The sequence below is a fragment of the Ranitomeya variabilis genome, chromosome 5 (assembly GCF_051348905.1).
Source record: "Ranitomeya variabilis isolate aRanVar5 chromosome 5, aRanVar5.hap1, whole genome shotgun sequence".
NCBI lineage: Eukaryota > Metazoa > Chordata > Amphibia > Anura > Dendrobatidae > Ranitomeya > Ranitomeya variabilis.
In genome coordinates, this window is record NC_135236.1 from 663,398,981 (window position 1) to 663,418,722 (window position 19,742).

The 19,742-nt window shown below is 49.8% G+C and overlaps 1 protein-coding gene across 5 annotated transcripts in view; it reads left to right on the plus strand.

Moving 5' to 3' along the window:
- The first annotated feature begins 714 nt into the window (after positions 1–714).
- Positions 715–19,742, plus strand: part of PACSIN2 (protein kinase C and casein kinase substrate in neurons 2) — a 62,559-nt gene continuing 43,531 nt past the window's right edge. For 2 of the 5 annotated variants that reach the window (XM_077266592.1, XM_077266594.1), the window contains exon 1: positions 725–857. The gene's annotated coding sequence lies outside the window, so the exon portion shown is untranslated. Of the gene's footprint in view, positions 858–3,795; positions 3,974–17,467; positions 17,652–19,742 lie in introns of those variants that run through there. The other 3 variants (XM_077266593.1, XM_077266595.1, XM_077266597.1) reach the window with 3 other exon arrangements.

Genomic DNA, 19,742 nt, shown 5'->3' on the forward strand with positions numbered 1-19,742 from the left:
GGGGGTTCTATCACTGTGGGGGCACACAGGTTCCTGTTATGGGGGCTCTCCTACCACTGTGGGGGCTCACAGGTTCCTGTTGTGGGGGCACAAAGGTTCCTGTTATGGGGGCTCTCCTACCACTGTGGGGGGCACACAGGTTCCTGTTATGGGGGCTCTCCTATCACTATGGGGGGCACACAGGTTCCTGTTATGGGGGGCTCTCCTATCACTGTGGGGGGCACACGTTCCTGTTATGGGGGCTCTCCTACCACTGTGGGGGCACACAGGTTCCTGTTCTGGGGGCGCTCATTGCCCCCAGGTTCCTGTTATGGGGGCACACAGGTTCCTGTTATGGGGGCTCTCCTATCACTGTGGGGGGCACAGGTTCCTGTTATGGGGGTTCTATCAGTGTGGGGGCACACAGGTTCCTGTTATGGGGGCTCTCCTACCACTGTGGGGGCTCACAGGTTCCTGTTGTGGGGGCACACAGGTTCCTGTTATGGGGGCTCTCCTACCACTGTGGGGGCACTCAGGTCCCTGTTATGAGGGCTCTCCTTCCACATCATGGCGGCCCCTGTCACTGCTCTCTATTCGTCCCTGTAGAGGAGCAGCACTGGCTCACGGCTCAGGATCTTCCATCCTCCTCCCCTAAGTCAGCGGCCCATCGTCACGTGACCGCGTTCCACACCTCACATCAAAACGAGGCTTGGATTCATTTCCTATCTCCGCTAAGGGGCGGGCTGCAGCGTGAGCCAATCGCCTGTCGGCAGTCGTGGTATCTGGGTGTGGCTGGGAAGGCTGCAGATTGCAGAAGCTCCCGCCTGACAGGGAACCGAGAGGGGAGCGGCGGAGCCGGAGGCCGGAGGCAGCGGGAGGTAATGCGGCACTGTTCGCGCGGGGCTTCCGTTACACTGTGTCAGTGCTGCCCCCTGTACGTGTCCCCACGTGTGCGCGCCCCTGTTATTCTCCCTCGCTGGGGGGTTATTCCGCATATAGCTGTCAGGGCATGCTGGGAGTTGTAGTTTTGTTGCAGATGGAAATCAACAGGTTGGATATTGATGGCTTAAAGGGAATGTTTGTGTTGTGGCCGGAACATCCCTGTAATCGGGCACATTCCTTTAATGCAGCATCTACCGGGACTGATTCATTGACCTCTGGAGCTTGTGATCATTATTGATCAGGCTGAGCTGTGTGTGTGCAGGGGGGCGGTGTAGCTGAGCTGTGTGTGTGCAGGGGGGCGGTGTAGCTGAGCTGTGTGTGTGTGTGTGCGCGTGCGTGTGCAGGGGGTGTGTGTAGCTGAGCTGTGTGTGTGCAGGGAGGCGGTGTAGCTGAGCTGTGTGTGTGTGTGTGTGTGTGTGTGCGCGTGTGCAGGGGGTGTGTGTAGCTGAGCTGTGTGTGCAGGGGGAGCGGTGTAGCTGAGCTGTGTGTGTGTGTGCGCGGGGGGGACGGTGTAGCTGAGCTGTGTGTGTGTGCGCGGGGGGGACGGTGTAGCTGAGCTGTGTGTGTGTGCGCGCGGGGGGGACGGTGTAGCTGAGCTGTGTGTGTGTGCGCGGGGGGGACGGTGTAGCTGAGCTGTGTGTGTGTGCGCGGGGGGGACGGTGTAGCTGAGCTGTGTGTGCGCGGGGGGGACGGTGTAGCTGAGCTGTGTGTGTGTGCGCGGGGGGGACGGTGTAGCTGAGCTGTGTGTGTGCGCGGGGGGAACGGTGTAGCTGAGCTGTGTGTGTGCGGGGGGGACGGTGTAGCTGAGCTGTGTGTGTGCGGGGGGGACGGTGTAGCTGAGCTGTGTGTGTGCGGGGGGGACGGTGTAGCTGAGCTGTGTGTGTGCGGGGGGACAGTGTAGCTGAGCTGTGTGTGTGCGGGGGGGACGGTGTAGCTGTGCTGTGTGTGTGCGGGGGGGGGGCGGTGTAGCTGAGCTGTGTGTGTGTGTGTGTGTGTGTGTGTGCAGGGGGCGTGTGTAGCTGAGCTGTGTGTGTGCTGGGGGGCGGTGTAGCTGAGCTGTGTGTGTGCTGGGGGGCGGTGTAGCTGAGCTGTGTGTGTGTGTGTGTGTGCAGGGGGTGTGTGTAGCTGAGCTGTGTGTGTGCTGGGGGGCGGTGTAGCTGAGCTGTGTGTGTGCTGGGGGGCGGTGTAGCTGAGCTGTGTGTGTGTGTGTGTGTGCAGGGGGCGTGTGTAGCTGAGCTGTGTGTGTGCTGGGGGGCGGTGTAGCTGAGCTGTGTGTGTGCTGGGGGGCGGTGTAGCTGAGCTGTGTGTGTGTGTGTGTGTGTGTGCAGGGGGCGTGTGTAGCTGAGCTGTGTGTGTGCTGGGGGGCGGTGTAGCTGAGCTGTGTGTGCGGGGGGGACGGTGTAGCTGAGCTGTGTGTGTGCGGGGGGGACGGTGTAGCTGAGCTGTGTGTGTGCGGGGGGACGGTGTAGCTGAGCTGTGTGTGTGCGGGGGGGACGGTGTAGCTGTGCTGTGTGTGTGCGGGGGGGGGCGGTGTAGCTGAGCTGTGTGTGCGCTGGGGGGCGGTGTAGCTGAGCTGTGTGTGCGCGGGGGGGCGGTGTAGCTGAGCTGTGTGTGCGCGGGGGGGCGGTGTAGCTGAGCTGTGTGTGTGTGTGTGTGTGTGTGTGTGTGTGCAGGGGGCGTGTGTAGCTGAGCTGTGTGTGTGCTGGGGGGCGGTGTAGCTGAGCTGTGTGTGTGCTGGGGGGCGGTGTAGCTGAGCTGTGTGTGTGTGTGTGCAGGGGGTGTGTGTGTGTGTGTGTGCAGGGGGTGTGTGTAGCTGAGCTGTGTGTGTGCGGGGGGGACGGTGTAGCTGAGCTGTGTGTGTGTGCGGGGGGGACGGTGTAGCTGAGCTGTGTGTGTGCGGGGGGACGGTGTAGCTGAGCTGTGTGTGTGTGCGGGGGGGACGGTGTAGCTGTGCTGTGTGTGTGCGGGGGGGGGGGGGCGGTGTAGCTGAGCTGTGTGTGCGCTGGGGGGCGGTGTAGCTGAGCTGTGTGTGCGCGGGGGGGCGGTGTAGCTGAGCTGTGTGTGCGCGGGGGGGCGGTGTAGCTGAGCTGTGTGTGCGCTGGGGGGCGGTGTAGCTGAGCTGTGTGTGCGCGGGGGGGCGGTGTAGCTGAGCTGTGTGTGCGCGGGGGGGCGGTGTAGCTGAGCTGTGTGTGCGCGGGGGGGCGGTGTAGCTGAGCTGTGTGTGTGTGTGTGTGTGCAGGGGGCGTGTGTAGCTGAGCTGTGTGTGTGCTGGGGGGCGGTGTAGCTGAGCTGTGTGTGTGCTGGGGGGCGGTGTAGCTGAGCTGTGTGTGTGTGTGTGTGCAGGGGGTGTGTGTGTGTGTGTGTGTGTGTGCAGGGGGTGTGTGTAGCTGAGCTGTGTGTGTGCGGGGGGGACGGTGTAGCTGAGCTGTGTGTGTGTGCGGGGGGGACGGTGTAGCTGAGCTGTGTGTGTGCGGGGGGACGGTGTAGCTGAGCTGTGTGTGTGTGCGGGGGGGACGGTGTAGCTGTGCTGTGTGTGTGCGGGGGGGGGCGGTGTAGCTGAGCTGTGTGTGCGCTGGGGGGCGGTGTAGCTGAGCTGTGTGCGCGGGGGGGCGGTGTAGCTGAGCTGTGTGTGCGCGGGGGGGCGGTGTAGCTGAGCTGTGTGTGCGCGGGGGGGCGGTGTAGCTGAGCTGTGTGTGTGGGGGGGCGGTGTAGCTGAGCTGTGTGTGTGTGTGTGTGGGGGGGCGGTGTAGCTGAGCTGTGTGTGCGCGGGGGGGCGGTGTAGCTGAGCTGTGTGTGCGCTGGGGGGGCGGTGTAGCTGAGCTGTGTGTGCGCTGGGGGGGCGGTGTAGCTGAGCTGTGTGTGCGCTGGGGGGGCGGTGTAGCTGAGCTGTGTGTGCAGTCTGCACCGTTGTCTGCGGGTTCCTGTCGGTATGAGGACTGCCTGCGGCCCATTCACCGCCTGCTGGGAGGATTCTCCGCACCTTCTGCTTATGATGTGACGGCCAGTGTGACCTTCTGTCAGCGGAGGGCGGCACGTGTGCGAAGCAGCATAGGTGCTGTTACCGGTGTTTTTTCCTCGCTACCTGTAAATGATCATTGCAACCATATAACACAATTTGTATCTTGTATATATATACTCTGTATGTATTAGTGTTTAGAGTAGCATTAACAATTCTTCAGGCTTCAGAGCTGTAATCTCCTAGCACATGTTGTAGGAGCTCATGTCAGTTGTTGGCAAAGCGCTTATCATGTTTGTTCATTGTCCATCGACAGAATAGTGAGTGCAGCTCTGGAGTATAATACAGGATGTAACTCAGGATCAGTAATGTAATGTATGTACACAGTGACTGCACCAGCAGAATAGTGAGTGCAGCTCTGGGGTATAATACAGGATGTAACTCAGGATCAGTAATGTAATGTATGTACACAGTGACTGCACCAGCAGAATAGTGAGTGCAGCTCTGGGGTATAATACAGGATGTAACTCAGGATCAGTAATGTAATGTATGTACACAGTGACTGCACCAGCAGAATAGTGAGTGCAGCTCTGGAGTATACTACAGGTTGTAACTCAGGATCAGTAATGTATGTACACAGTAACTGCACCAGCAGAATAGTGAGTGCAGCTCTGGAGTATAATACAGGAGGTAACTCAGGATCAGTAATGTATGTACACAGTGACTGCACCAGCAGAATAGTGAGTGCAGCTCTGGGGTATAATACAGGAGGTAACTCGGGATCAGTAATGTAATGTATGTACACAGTGACTGCACCAGCAGAATAGTGAGTGCAGCTCTGGAGTATAATGCAGGATGTAACTCGGGATCAGTAATGTAATGTATGTACACAGTGACTGCACCAGCAGAATAGTGAGTGCAGCTCTGGAGTATAATACAGGATGTAACTCAGGATCGGTAATCTATGTGCACAGTGAGTGCAGCTCTGGAGTGTACGTTTTTACCATTTGGGAAGTGACCCTTGTCGTTATAAATGTCGGCACTTGAGTGCAGTGGGAGGTTCCAGCACATGGCTCGGGCTGAGTGACTCCAGTGATTCTTGGCTCGGGCTGTGGTGACGATGTAGACTAGTAACCATCGTCTCCACTCCCAGTAACTCAGTAAATTGTGATTCATGCTGGTTAGTGACTGGTTGTGGGCAGGAGCTGCACGCCCTCCATGTTTCCTTGCTGGGAGTGATGTCATCACCTTGGTATGGGATAGCGGAGTCTTCCTGCTCGGTGGCACATGCTGGCGGCGCTCTCCTGTGCTTATAGTCATCAGGTCCCATAAAGGAGAGTCCTATGGATACAAATCCTCAAAATGGACATTTTTTTTTTTTTTTTTTTCTGGAGCTTGGATATGGTTGTACAATGCGATTGAGCCCTTAAAGGGGTACATCCCCTTTCACGTGGGTATCAGCGAGTAGGATTCCCTAGAGACAATCCCTTTAAAGGGTTTAATCTAACATTAAAAAAAAATCATAGTTGATTAACTTGCGGATTGGCAGGGGTCCGACTTTTGGGGGTCTCCGAAATGCTCTGTACTTGACGTCCTCCGGATTGCTCGCCCCCTGGTTCATAAGGAGTTACCACTGTATGTTTGCGGAGCATAAACCCCGCAGAGATCACCGTGTGATGTCAGACCGTCGGCGGTGTAAATCCAGAGATCAGCCGCGCTTTGCCCTCCGGCCTTTTTTTTTTCTTATTTCTTCCACCCAGGATGGTTATTTGGTTTACTAAGGAAAATGCAATTAACTCGCGGCTACAACACACCGCCTGTGATGAAGCGTGTGATTGTGCGGTCGTCTGGTGTTTGCAGAGCTAATCCCATCCCCCCCATCATCACTACTGTAGATTCTAAATTAATACAAAATTGCCCAAAAATGTTCCTGAGCCTCTCACTTACATCCCAAAATCTTCCTCGCCTTGGTAAGATAATCCGGAGCAGTTGTTGCTGGCCTGCTCTGGCATGGGCTGCAGTTTGTACACTGCCTGTGACATGCACGGTGCTGCGCTGGCACAGCCTGTTGCCTCTCCTGGGTGTACCACCTGTGACATGCACTCTGCTGCGCTGGCACGGCCTGTTGCCTCTCCTGGGTGTACCGCCTGTGACATGCACGCTGCTGCGCTGGCACGGCCTGTTGCCTCTCCTGGGTGTACCGTCTGTGACATGCACGCTGCTGCACTGGGACAGCCTGTTGCCTCTCCTGGGTGTACCGCCTGTGACCTGCACGCTGCTGCGCTGGCATGGCCTGTTGCCTCTCCTGGGTGGACCGCCTGTGACATGCACGCTGCTGCGCTGGCACGGCCTGTTGCCTCTCCTGGGTGGACCGCCTGTGACATGCACGCTGCTGCTCTGGCACGGCCTGTTGCCTCTCGTGGGTGGACCGCCTGTGACATGCACGCTGCTGCGCTGGCACAGCCTGTTGCCTCTCCTGGGTGGACCGCCTGTGACATGCACGCTGCTGCGCTGGCACTGCCTGTTGCCTCTCCTGGGTGGACCGCCTGTGACATGCACGCTGATGCTCTGGCACGGCCTGTTGCCTGTCCTGCGTGTACTGCCTGTGACATGCACGCTGCTGCGCTGGCACGGCCTGTTGCCTCTCCTGGGTGGACCGCCTGTGACATGCACGCTGCTGCACTGGCACGGCCTGTTGTCTCTCCTGGGTGGACCTCCTGTGACATGCACGTTGCTGCGCTGGCACGGCTTGTTGCCTCTCCTGGGCCTTACTCCTTTTGTGTGACTCTTTAGCATATTTCTCAGAATTTAGATGTAGTTTTACACATTTTAGCTTTAGTTATTGCATCTTTTTTTTTTTTTCCTCTAATCTCATTTTCTTTAACGCCGTTTTCTCAGTAGCCTTGAGACCCCCGCTCCTCGTCTCGCACCGCGCACCTGTTTTTTCTTGTTTCTTCCATTCCTATGTCTTTTTTTTTTTTCTTTTCACTTGTTGGTGTCAGGCATCAGAAGCGCCCACATTGTGTGTGTAAAGAGCTCATCTGATAATAGAGGACAATGACTGCGCCGCGGCTGCCATTGTATTCCCTACTTGTGCTATGTAAGCTGAATGTGCTGGTGTGTGCGCCTGGCATTTAAAGCCATTAATCCGCATTGTATTCCTCGTGAAGGGCCATTAAACGTCAAAGGGAAGGAAAAAAAAAAAAAAAAAAAAGGATACAGTTTACAGCAGTGATGCTGTTGTCCTCTGTTATCATCCAGGGCACAGTGCGATTACTAGCCAGTGCTGACCTTGTCCTGTGCAGCTGCCTGCACCAATCTTACCCTCCAGCACAGTGTGTACTGGAACGCAGCCGCAGAATGTCATCCAGAGCAACAGGTTGTGCATTGTCTGGCAGTATTATTTATTATTATTAATTATTTGAGGTGATGTTAGGGGCTGGTGTTCTGCACTGTATACTCATATTATTTTAATGTTGCCCAGCACAAGGTTCAGCTTTGGATTCTTGGCAGTAGTCGCTCCTTCCTTCCACCATCCCTTGAGGCTTTCTGTAATCCTATACAGGTGCAGATGATGATCCATCGTAGGATGCGGCCATGTAAGGGTCACATGTTTATTTCATGAAGATGGTCAGAAGGCTAGTGTTATCTAGATGGATTACTGATCCTGAGTTACATCCTGTATTATACTCCAGAGCTGCACTCACTATTCTGCTGTTGAAGTTGTGTTCACCAGCAGAATAGTGAGTGCAGCTCTGAAGTATAATACAGGATGTAACTCAGGATCAGTAATGTATGTACACAGTGACTGCACCAGCAGAATAGTGAGTGCAGCTCTGGAGTATAATACAGGATGTAACTCAGTATCAGTAATGTATGTACACAGTGACTGCACCAGCAGAATAGTGAGTGCAGCTCTGGGGTATAATACAGGATGTAACTCAGGATCAGTAATGTAATGTATGTACACAGTGACTGCACCAGCAGAATAGTGAGTGCAGCTCTGGGGTATAATACAGGATGTAACTCAGTATCAGTAATGTAATGTATGTACACAGTGACTGCACCAGCAGAATAGTGAGTGCAGCTCTGGGGTATAATACAGGATGTAACTCAGGATCAGTAATGTATGTACACAGTGACTGCACCAGCAGAATAGTGAGTGCAGCTCTGGGGTATAATACAGGATGTAACTCAGGATCAGTAATGTAATGTATGTACACAGTGACTGCACCAGCAGAGTAGTGAGTGCAGCTCTGGAGTATAATACAGGAGATAACTCAGGATCAGTAATGTATGTACACAGTGACACAGTTCTGATTTTGAACAAATTTGGGCATATTGACATCGCAGGGGGGGGGTGTATTCTGCTCAAGTTTTTCTTCTGTGTTTAAAGCTTATCACTATGAAGCGCCTTCTACCTTATGTCAGTGGGTAAATGAAGTACGGTAATCTATAAAGACCCCCATTAGATAAAAGTTGGTCAATGGAACACTTAGCTTTTGGATGGCTGCGGTATAAGTTGGTGTATATAGGCCCAGGGTGTCAGATTTGTCATGATCAGGAGACAAGTATAGTTGTGTTTTTGTTTTGTTTTTTTTCTACGGTGTGTGAACAAGCCTTTATAATAAGGGAAACCTTCTTTGTAGAGGTTGTGAACTACTAAAAGGCATCCATGGTGGTTATAAATACAAAAAAGTTGAATGCTCTTATTTTATCCTTTTATTTTTCACCACCATTCCTGGGCGCTACTGCCGTGTAGCCTGTGACCACTGCAGCCAGTCGGTGCTCCCTGATTGGCTGCAGTGGTCACCTGAATGGAATGTGTGATGGTACTGATGATGGACGTCGTGTTTCCTTCTTCTCTTGGCCTGCGGATGGATCGATGTGTCTCTATAGGGAGGGACGGGGTGAGACTGTCGCTCATTTGCTCCACAATGGGAAATAATAAGGGAAAAAATGAATCTTTTCACAGCTTCCTCCATTATTTCCTCTGCCGGATTTTTATAGTTCTCCCCCCTGCAGTCCTGCTATTATGATTGCTCGGCATTGTACAATCCGGTCTGTTTCTGCAGAAAGATGAAATGCTTTTATCTTCCCCCAACTCCATTCCCCTCTGCTGCACCCTGGGCTAAACCCTGGTCTGCATGGGTAACAACCGAAACAAGCCAGCGCAGCAGAGGCAGGCAGTCTGTTGTATGACCCCATGCTGTCCAGCTTAATGAAAAGTCATTGTTTTTGGCTGCCAAAGTAACCCTAGGCTGGATAGTTTATGGGTGGGAAGGGATGGTGCTATTTTCTTCTTAAAACAGCACCACCCTTGTGTATAGGCTGAGCATGGTATTGCAGCTCCACTGACTAAAATGCAACCTGCAGTCTGTTTTTGGAATCTGTACCATCCCTTTAAGGGAGGGGTGGAAGGAAAATCAGTCTAGTTCCATTAGGACATATTCCTGGCCACAGGTCTTGGAACGCTGTTATAGTATTAACTTTTCACGATATCTTTATTACTTAGCATCGGCAGAGAGTAATGGAGCCCGTGAGGTCATTTAAGGGGACTGTACATTTAATTGGATTAATTAAATGCCAAATCTCCCTTGTCCCAAAGATTTCTATCCTGCATTGTACTCGGACACTCATCTTTATTGCTGGGAGGGCGTCTATTTCATTTTAAAGGCACAGTATAAATATATTTAATATCTTCACCCCCCAACACTGAAGTTTGCAGCACCAAGAAGGAAGTCGTGGAATGATAGAAGTCACAGGAGAAGTGTTAATGTGCGAATGACAATAAAAAAAATGTAAGCAAAATTTTCGAAACCTCTCGATTTATTCAGCTTGGAGTATGAGATAAATCCCGACAATTACATCATTGGCTGCTATCACTGCGGTTATTAATGGTACCTGAGGAAGGATCTGGGCAAATCCTCAAGATCCTCTGCTGGCAGCTTCTGTTTAATCTCCGACCCATGATGTGCTCGATGGGAGACAAGTCTGGAGACGCTGCAAGCTATGGTGGCACATTCAGAAGCACCAGCGACATGTGGCCACATCATTCTAACGCTAAGTTTAGTGTCCCTCAAACGAAGACTAAAGGGGTCCTACTGCTGTGTATAGTATTGGAATAAGACAGGTGTGATGTTCCAACATGAAGACCTCATCATGGCGTGGTCTCCAGACCAATCTTGGGTCTCCTCGCTGAATAGGGTAGATGTCTGTTGCCATCTTGCTCTGTTCTGTGATAGTCTGTGAGAGCGGTGGGGTGAGGTTAGTGAAGAGGTCTTCACGAGGGAATGTCACATCTGTCCTACAATGAGGGTGTGGGGGTGACATAATATATGGTAGCCGGACCCCTCTGCTCTTCATTCTATGTTCCTTAACAGCTCGGTGTTACATTGAACCATTTGTGCCGCCATTTCTTCTAAGGGTCCCAGCAGCCATTTCTTAAAACAAAACTCCAGGCTGTATGGTGCTCGTGCTTCTGTAATGAGACTGTATGGCCTTAACGTGCTTCCATGGCCTGCATAGTCTCCAGACTTGTCCCCATCAATCCCATCTGGTCGGTGATTATATAGGAGCTGCCAGCAGCGGATTTTGGTGATTTACACAAGTGCAATCAGAAGCAGAACCTCCCTCAGACGACCATTAATAACCGCAGTGAAAGCAGCAAAACCCCTCACTGATCCCTGCCGCTCCCGTTCTGCTGGAGAAATCCCTTTAAGGCCACTACCCCACTATTGTTTTTACAGTATTCTTTATTCAGTCAGTACAGCCGCCATTTTAATAGCGCCGCATAAGCCGCACCATTTTGTCCAAATCACAACAATGGAGGGAATTCATGAAAGCGTAGTTGTCCATGGCAACCAATCACAGCCCAGCTTTCATTTCATATTCTGCTCTTGACAAATGAAAGATGTGATCTGATTGGTTGTTATGGGCCACAAAGACAGATTCTTTCTATTTTACCCCTATGGCTGCCATATTACATTTGGGGGTCAGTGAGTGGCGATAAAACGTCCTCATTGTCCCCCTCTTCTAGTTCCCAGATGGGAAACACCTGGTGAAGAGGTCAATACTAGTATTAGGCCGATTAATGATGTGTCCTAAAAGTCAGAGCTGACTGGCCATAGCAACCAATCACAGCCCAGCTTTCATTTCATATTCTGCTCTTGACAAATGAAAGATGTGATCTGATTGGTTGCTATGGGCCACAAAGACAGATTCTTTCTAGTTTACCCCTATGGCTGCCATATTACATTTAGGGGTCAGTGAGTGGCAAGAAGACGTCCTCATTGTCCCCTTCTTCTAGTTCCCAGATGGGAAACACCTGGTGAAGAGGTCAATACTGGTATCAAGGCCCCGTCTCACATAGCGAGATCGCTAGCGAGATCGCTGCTGAGTCACAAGTTTTGTGACGCAACAGCGACCTCCATAGTGATCTCGCTATGTGTGACACGTACCAGCGATCAGGCCCCTGCTGTGAGATCGCTGGTCGTGTCGGAATGGCCTGGACCTTTTTTCGGTCGTTGAGGTCCCGCTAACATCGCTGAATCGGTGTGTGTGACACCGATCCAGCGATGTCTTCACTGGTAACCAGGGTAAACATCGGGTTACTAAGCGCAGGGCCGCGCTTAGTAACCCGATGTTTACCCTGGTTACCAGCGTAAATGTAAAAAAAAACAAACAATACATACTCGCCTTCTGATGTCCGTCAGGTCCCTTGCCGTCTGCTTCCTGCTCTCACTGACTGCCGGCCGTACAGTGAGAAGTGAGAGCAGATCACAGCAGTGACGTCACCGCTGCGCTCTGCTCTCAGTGTACGGCGGCTCAGTCAGAGCAGGAAGCAGACGGCAAGGGACCTGGACACCGAAAGGCGAGTATGTACTGTTTGTTTTTTTTGGTAACCAGGGTAAACATCGGGTTACTAAGCGCGGCCCTGCGCTTAGTAACCCGATGTTTACCCTGGTTACCCGGGTGCTGCAGGGGGACTTCGGCATCGTTGAAGACAGTTTCAACGATGCCGAAGTCGTTCCCCTGATCGTTGGTCGCTGGGGAGAGCGGTCTGTGTGACAGCTCCCCAGCGACCACACAGCGACTTACCAACGATCACGGCCAGGTCATATCGCTGGTCGTGATCGTTGGTAAATCGTTTAGTGAGACGGGGCCTTCAGGCCGATTAATGATGTGTCCTTAAAGACAGAGCTGACTGGCCATTGCAACCAATCACAGCACAGCTTTCATTTTTCAAGAGCAGAATATGGAATGAAATCTGCGCCCTGATTGGTTGCTACAGGCAACAGACCATTTGTGTTTATATTGGTTCCCTAAATCCGGCCTGTGTGCTTTCTGTGGCCCTATGGCTACTAGGGGCCCATGTAGGACTTCTGGTGCCGTAAATTTAGATTTTAATGATGTATAAATAATAAAATATCCTTTTAAATATTGCCTTCCCATATATACATGTTCTATGGCAGCATTCGGCCTCCTCTACAGCCCGGGGTGCCCTCATTGTTCTGCTAAGATTATGTCGGCACTATTTTCAGAAGCTGTAATCTCGTTTGCAGTACTTAGCCCTCTGAACGTCAGCTGTTTGCGGGCGTTTTTATTTATTTCCCCCCTCGTAGCATTGCAGGCCCTTCCTTGCAGCAGTATGGATCCGCCACCGACGCGGGCATCACCTTACATTCCCCGCGGGCACCGTTCCTCACTACAGGAGTACGAAACCGTTCTTTCTAATGTGACATTGTGCCCGGAGGACCTCCAAGGAGCTTTTTTTTGCCCATTCTTGTCTAGCAGAGCAGGGGTTAATGATGGCGCATCGGTCGTCTGCAGCGTGACGCAGTCGCCTACTTTTTTTTTCCCCGTAGGCTTTCAATTTATTTTACGCACCGAGGAATAATCTGTTTTTTACTCTCGCTCGTTTAATAATGTAATTCTATGCAGCGGGTAATAGGAATAATAGGAAGCCGATCAATTATATAAAACCACAGAAGATGCGTGAATTTAATGGAGAGGAATCGGAAGTAGAAGATGCCGTAATGGTACAGTCGCTGGTTGGAAAGGGAACCCTGCTTCTGGACCCTTATTTTACTGGAAGAGGGCATGTTCTCAACTAAAAAGCCTAACTACACCCTCGGGCTATTAAAAAAAAAAATAAGGGGGCAAAAATTATCCAAAACGAGAAGTTATTAACGAATTGCCACTTGCCCACCTATCTAGAAGGTTAATGGATCTATAAATAAGAAGTGATCGCCCAACCAACCATTCCAAACCCTCTAAACCAAAACTCATGAATCGATGGGGAGAAGTGCTCACAAACCACCCGTCCCCAACCCTGCCGAACCAGAAGGGTTAGTGTCCAACTGATTGTCCTTCAAACCGGAAGGGTTAGGGATCAAAGGGGGAGACATGCCCTCAATGCTCCAAACTAAGACGGGTCAGGGATCCAAGAGGATGAAGTGCCCATACAGACAGGTCAGGGATCGTTTGGAAGAAATCCACCTAACTAACCATCCCACCCCTCTCCAAACTAGAAGGGTCATGGATCGAAGGAAGAGACAAGCCACCAACCACCCAAACTAGAAGGGTCAGGGTTCCATGGGGTTGAAATACCTACCATCCAACCGTTCGAATACAGACAGGTCAGGGATCGTTTGGAAGAAATCCTAAGTAACCATCCCAGCGCCTCTCCAAACTAGAAGGGTTTGATATCACGGGAAAAAGCCCTCCCAACCTTACAAACCAGAAGGGTCAGGGATCGAAGGACAAGACATGCCACCAACCACCCAAACTAGAAGGGTCAGGGTTCCATGGGGACGAAGTGCCTACCATCCAACCGTTCCAATACGAACAGGTCGGGGATCGATTTTTGAAGAAATTCTCCCAGCCCCACCCCGGACTAGAAGAGTTTATCACTGGGGAGAGAAGTGTCCCCAACCCTCCAAACTAAAAGGGTAGGGATCCATGGGGATGAAGTGTCCACCATCCAACTGTTCCAATGCAGATGTGAGAATGATCAGGGGTCAATTTGGAAGAAGCCAAACCACCTAACCCCTTCCCGAACCAGAAAGGTTAAACATCAGTGGGGGAGAAGTGCCCCCAACCATCCAAACCACAAACTATGGTGATGAATGTAGTAGAAGTGCCTCCAACCAGCCTTGCCTAACCCTCCATATCGGAAGTGTTGGGGCTTGAGGGGGGTTCTTATCACCAAAACTTATGGAAAACCCCATCTCATGACTGGCTGTCACCTGGGCTGACACCTCACTGTCCATCAGGATCCTCTTTTGAGGTTTGTTTCTTCTGAAGTGTCAACTGGGGTGAGAAATCTAATGGCCACCTATACCTAAAAGAGGGACATCTCATAAGGTAACCTCACCATTCATTGTAAACCAAGCACTGCTTGAATATTATAGAGGATGCTGGGTGCCAATGAGCAGAAGATTGCATCCTCCAAACGACCGTTGAGATATGGGTTGTCTGGTTTTGCAGCTGAAATTAATAGGACTGAGCTGCAAAATCCCACCCAACCTGTGGGCTGCTGCTGTTTTTGGAAGACGGCAGCCATGTTTTCCTAGTCTCTTGGAGTCTGGAGGGCGATCTTTCCTGTGCTACCAAGTGTGTAGGCCAAGATTTGTTCAGAACTTTTTGACTAGGCCGAGATGAGCTGGTTGTTTTCAGAAGACACTAGTTCTATGGACCCTCCAGTTGGGAAATCACATTTTACATTCTGCCTGCGTAGTGAACTGGTAATGTGGCTGGAGAGAAATTTTTGCTTTTTTTTTTTTTTTTTTTTTTGCAAAATGTGCAGCTATGTGTTTTCTAAACAGGATGATCTTGATGTATCAACAGAACTGGTGAACACTAGATGTGCAAATAGTGGCTGAATCACGGCTTGGCTGATGGTAAAGAACCCACTAATGATGATAAGGATTGGCATCGTCAAGTGCGTTATCGTTAAAAATGACCAGACAGATCTGATCGGATTCCAAAATAGATGTTTCCCTATATTACAAACACTTGGCTGCTTTCTTCCATATACAGCACCACTCCTGTCTGCAGGCTCGGTGTGGTATTGCAACTTGGCCCTATTAATTTCAATGGGACTGAGCTACAAAACCAGTAACCAGGTTCCATTTTTGGAAGAAAGCCGCTATGGTGTTTTTTTTTTGTTGTTGTTTTTTTTTAAAGCTCGAATACCACTGTCCTTTGGCTGCAATTTTGATAAACAAACAGCGCTTTACTCACCTTTCCCAGGTCCAGTACTGAGACTCCAGCACTGCAGACGATATTGGACACCGTGAGCAAACTGCACCTTAAGACTGGGGATTTTCGAAACTGGAAAACCCCTTTTGAAAGCTGGTATCATCTTACACTATACAGATGTTTTCTTGATACTTTCTTTTGCATGCCATGGGGTTTAAGGATGATCATTCGCCAGGTCGTTAAATTGTCCAGTTTTCACTCCATTTATACCCGCTGCTCCCCTGAGTATTCCACTTTAAAAAAAAAAAAAAAAAATCCGCCATACGGTTCTAGAGATAAGGGCCTTTTTATTTAGTGCTAAGTTTTATGGGTGGGGCTCACGGGATTCTAAGAGGGCGTGTCTTTAGACTACTCGTAACCTGTGAGCCACGCCCCCCTTGTAAAGACCATAAATCTTGGAACTAAATAAAAAGGCTCGTATCTCTGGGACCGTATGGTGAAGTTGGGGGGTGGGGGGGGAAAGTGGAACACTCGGGAGCAGCAGGAATAAAACTAGAGCAAATACTGGCTACTTTTGACTTGGTGACAGGTTCCCCTTTAAGGCTGGCCATACACATTAAATAGCTGTATCTCCTGACCCCTTTGATCCTACATATGCATGTATTGTTAAAGGAGCGAGGGAAGTGGGCTGGTGGTGACATCTTTAGCAGCTTCTTATTTCCTGTGGAGCAAAAGTGTCATACATGTTGAAGGCTAGCTACCCCATCATATTCGTCCCCCATCTGTGATTGGGGCGTTCATGCAGGTTAGATGGTTGTCTCTTCCTGCCGATATTCGTTGGTTTGGCTGACATTAAATCTTCTCTTTATAGCCAGTTTTAGGCATCCATCAAAGATACAGCGAGGGTGGTTGGGCTTTGCGCAACCTCAAGAGCTGTAATCTCCTACTTCAGTAGAAGGCTTGCCTTTGGTTATGCGTGGAGACTTACGGGCCAGAAGCCTCTGGATGACAGCTGAAAAATGTTGAATGTTCCTCCATGAAGATGTTAGAAGTCAAGAGGGTCCACCCCGGTAATTTGGCTGTATTCGGCCTTGACTGAAGATGTCCCATTATAATGGTGTCCATCCTGGAGAGGAGACGCTAATCTCTGTTGATAGACATGATGTAAAACGTGCTTCTTGCCGGTTTGTACTCCAGATTTGATCGGAGCGTCCTTTCTTTCTTCTCCTCGGTTGGTTTGATGTATGTCTGCGTCTTTTGAAAACTGGAGCAGAGTTTGCCAGAGGCGGCATGTGGATTTATCTTGGATCTTTTTCAAGGCTCGATATGAGAGGAGACCCTTTCATGAAAGTGTTTGGAGACGCAGAAATGTAAATGCAGTTTTTACGCTCCACTATATGATAACGCTGTGCACATTGCCGGCCAGTGTAGAGGAAATGCTCTCCTAAAGTTCCAGTATGTGTATTGGAAAGCCCTCGCGTCATTCACAGGCTGTTCTGCCTGCCCCGCTTTTTTTGCAGCTACCTCTCCTGCCTGTCCTGCATTCTTTTGCAGATGCCTCTCCTGCCTGTCCTGCTTTATTGCAGCTACCTCTCCTGTCTGCCCTGCTTTTTTTTGCAGGTAACTCTCCTGCCTGCCCTGCTTTTTTTTGCAGGTAACTCTCCTGCCTGCCCTGCTTTTTTTGCAGCTAACTCTCCTGCCTGCCGTGCTTTTTTTTTGCAGCTAACTCTCCTGCCTGCCCTGCTTTTTTTTGCAGCTAACTCTCCTGCCTGCCCTGCTTTTTTTTTGCAGCTAACTCTCCTTCCTGCCCTGCTTTTTTTTGCAGCTAACTCTCCTGCCTGCCCTGCTTTTTTTTTTTTTTTTGCAGCTAACTCGCCTGCCTGCCCTGCTTTTTTTTTTTGCAGCTAACTCTCCTGCCTGCCCTGCTTTTTTTTGCAGCTAACTTTCCTGCCTGCCCTGCTTTTTTATTTTTGCAGCTGCCTCTACTGCCTGCCCTTTTTTTTGCAGCTGCCTCTTATTCCTGCCCCGCTTTGTAAGCAGCTGCCTCTTTTGTTGGATGCCCACTTGTTGGTCCAGAATTGGAGTATAGGGAGGCCTAATGGTTTCGGCTCCAAATCTGTTTTTTGCTGATTGCCGTCAGATGACATATTTCCCATGGATCCCATCTACGATGGTAACATCAACCTGTAGAACAGAAAACTAATGGAGACTGTTCAGAAAAAATTTTATATTTAAAATAATACAAATTCCAGCCATAGTAGTTGCATTATTTAAAGTCTAACATTTCCCAAACGTGGCCTAGGACCGTCCCGATGACTTGTTGCGATGCAGATGAAATGGGACTTCTCTCTTTTCTGACCCTTTTTTTTTTTTTTTTTTTTTCAGCTCCTTTACTTCTGAGGAGGGCTCAAGTGCACGCTGGAGAGTTATCCTGCCGCCTTCCTACATTATTCACGCCGTTGGTAAAATATTAAGTGCATGCCTCGGCTTCTTATCCTGGATTCCCTGCTATTGTGAAATCGGCATCAAGGGTCACCAAAGTGTTTCCCTCTCCTGCTGCCTCCGAGTGGTAAGGTTAAATTCTTACCCTGTTCTCCAGGGCAGCTCCGCTCCTCCCATATTTTTTTTTTGGTGTAACTGAGCTTTTGTGGATTCTGGACTTTAAAGGGGTTTTGTAAACCCCCCTCCACCAGCCACCGACTGCAGTTTGTTAGCACTGATGTCAATTCAGCAGCGCTGCAGTCAATCGGTGATCAGTGGTTCTGAGCGGCTTTTGCCATCAACTCGACTATATACAGGGGCAAAGTAGGATGAGCCCACTGATATTGGTCACTTCTATCTTGTGTGTATGTTGGGGTGGTCTCCTGAGTCTCCTCCGAAAGGGAAGGTAATAAGGATTGAGCATATTGAATTTCAACATGCCTAATCCTTTTATAACAGGGAGATATTCCACTGCCTGAAGTGCCTGATGGCTGCGTACTCCAATCTCCCCATTGAGAACAGTTGTTCACTTGCCTGAGCGTCTGTGTATGCTGGGATCGAGAGCAAAAATGCCAGGTGACCACTATTGACCTCCTAAGGTCTTTCTGTAGTTGGTGGCGACTAGCATTTTAGCCACCATTATTAAAGTGGTAGACATCTTGCTTCCCCATGCTCTTGAATGACAGTTCTGCCTGTATATGGTCCAACACCATTGAAAAGCTGAACATCAAACCTGCTATGATGGTGGACGTATTGACGATCGCACTACAACATGGCTGAAACTTGAGAAAATTGGACGACTCAAGGACTTCTCTTTTTAGTCTTTTTTTAGGCTCAGGAACGTATAATGTGAGTGTTTGGTTTGGTCAGGATGTGGCGAGTGTCACGTCTATGTCTTTGTGGTTCGTGCAGAAGTAGACTACACATCTACAGCTTTATGGGAATCCTTCCTGCCAATTGTGCCGAGAACGGCAGCCGATCCTATACATTTGAAAGTGCAGGGGATTGCGGCCAGCCCCAATCTGGTGCTGGGAAAAATGGACGAGGATCCATCATTTTTAAACAAACGTCTCATTCCCTTCACTCTTGGGATTAATCAAAGAAGATCCCACCATGATATGAGTGGAATGAGCTTCCCTAATACTGCCCTAATTTTTTTTAATAGGAACAAGGTATTGGGTATGTCGAAATTCCACTGCCCTATCTTTCTGTTCAGTGAAATTCTCCATTGGGAAACCCATATTCCACCTAAACATGGCCAAGTATCTAATGTGCATAGGGGAAAGGTGGTCTCCAATGGAAAATACTAGGAAAAAAGAGGAGACCTATTGGATTACAACATGCCCAAGCCTTTTATTCCCAAGAGAACTAAGCCACTTCCAGATTACTTGGATTTAATGAGAAATGGTTGACTACTAATGGTCATCCAAGTCTCTTAGCTCAAGAGGGTCCTAGTCAAAGACAAAACCCGTCTAGACTTAGGTCAAAACTGTAGATATGTCTAGACACGCCATGTCTGAGAACTAGTCCCAAAGATAGGACTCTTGGGTGGGCACTTAAATCCAACATGCCCAATCTATTCTTTCCACCATTATTGGCAGGAATGTTATGGAGTCACCAAAGTACTGACCGACACTATTCGGTCTAGTTTACGTGTAGTGCCAAACTTGGTTGTTTTTCTAATGACCTTGACATGACAAGACAGAAGTCTTCAGACGAAATCTTTTTAAGCTCGATGTGGTCACAACATCTTCCACCTCCACATGTCTCGGCAGGTCGTAATACGGGCAGTCACGTTTTCTCGTGTCCCTCCATGAGTTCTATCATCAGGTTCATCTTCTCGTCTTTCCTGGGAGTGCCGGGCCAGAGGGTGTGTATGGGATTTAATTTTGGAATTGCTAATTATCATTTTGAACTCTCCTACAATATTATTAGGAATGTCCATGCTTACAGTAGGGCTGGGACACGGTAAACATATACTTGTAATAATAGTACCTGACAAGCAAAAGACAGGTTTTCCATCGGAGCTCCAGATTCTCCTACTTGTCAAGTTTTGGTGATTGAGTCATAGGTGGAATTTACGACGTTTGACGAGATGTTCTTATTTTGACCTCTTCATTTCCACCGTGATGTAAGACACCTTTTTTATTTGAAATCAGAAGTTTGGAAAGACTCCTGC